Below are 1466 nucleotides of genomic sequence, written 5' to 3'. Positions count from 1 at the left end.
TCCTGCTCCCTTTATTGATATCATTAAATTTTTTTCTACATTTGAGTAATTGAACAAACATCGTTCATTTTGCAATTTCTATGTACAACATTGTGATGAATTGACAGCGAACTGTTACAGAGATGCCAGATAAAAGACGCGACATCTCTGAACTGAAAGATAGATGAAGAGGATATGCATGCAATGAAGAGGTACATATGCTCAGAGCGGCCTATACTGCTTTCCATTTGATTCGTAACTCGTCTACTTATTTTTCAGAATTAAAAAAATTCAATAAATTTCTCGCAAATCTTCAGGCAAATGAGAGTGTAAACGCAGTAATTAAAGCGTAATAATCTTGCAATTATTTTTTAATGTATATTCTTCATATATACAATAAAGTTTGTATTTTTATACTAATTTGATTTTTTTTAATACTAATTTGATACTTAAATAGTTCAGGAGATCCCAATTCACACACACACACGCGCGCGCATGCACACTGTAGAATTCAATCAAATTCATAATTTATGGATTTACAACACTTTGAATCTATAAATCTTTAGTGGTTGTACATACATATATTGAAGGAAGAGAAGTTTTCAATTATTAATATGTAAATACTTATTGATCTGAAAAAGACTTTAACTCGAGTCAAAACGTACGAGCCTTATGTACATGAAGAACATACACATTAAAAAAAATTTTGATTTAAACTTCAAATTAAAAGTAGATATTTTATTGAGAAAATTTTCATGTTTATTTAAAGTCTAATAGCAACTGCATCTAAAAACTGAACAATCTGCATTTAGTCGAGCTTTATGTATTTTAAACTTTTTATGTAATTTTACGTAAAATAATGTGAATGTATGAATTAATAATTAAATTTTATATTTCATGATTGTATATTTTATTAAATTTTGTTCAAAATTTAAATTATATAAAAAATAATTGTTAATAAAGAAATAAAAAATAAAGCTCACAGCGCACTTTATTAAGGGGATCTTAAAGTCGTCTCTGTATTACCGTCTAAATCATATAATTTTTGTATAACAATTACTTTTTTCCTCTGTTATACTGATTTAAAAGTATATGTATTAGGTGTACAAAAAAGTTCTGAGCTTTTTTTTGTAAAATTCAATCTTTATTTAAAAACAAACGAAAAAATATTAATCAGTGAAATATTCTCCGTTTGCATCAACGACCTTTTGCCATATTTCGGGTAGCTTGCGAATTCCTTGACGATAGAAACTCACCGGCTTCGAAGCGATAAAGTCATCAATGCATTTTCGTATTTCTTCTAATCTCACGAAATGTGTATCAGCCAAATGATGCTGCAGCGACCGGAATAGTTACTACCGGAATAGGTAGTAATCGGAAGGCGCCATGTCTGGGCTATACGCCGCGTGCGGAAGAAGTTCCCAGCCTAATGCAAAGATATGGTCCTGAATCGCTTTCGCAACATGTGGTCGAGCATTGTCATGAAG

The sequence above is a fragment of the Mycetomoellerius zeteki genome, unplaced genomic scaffold (genome assembly GCF_001594055.1).
Source record: "Mycetomoellerius zeteki isolate Tzet28-1 unplaced genomic scaffold, Tzet1.0 scaffold223, whole genome shotgun sequence".
Taxonomy (NCBI): Eukaryota; Metazoa; Arthropoda; class Insecta; order Hymenoptera; family Formicidae; genus Mycetomoellerius; species Mycetomoellerius zeteki.
Note: the sequence above shows the minus strand (reverse complement) of the source record.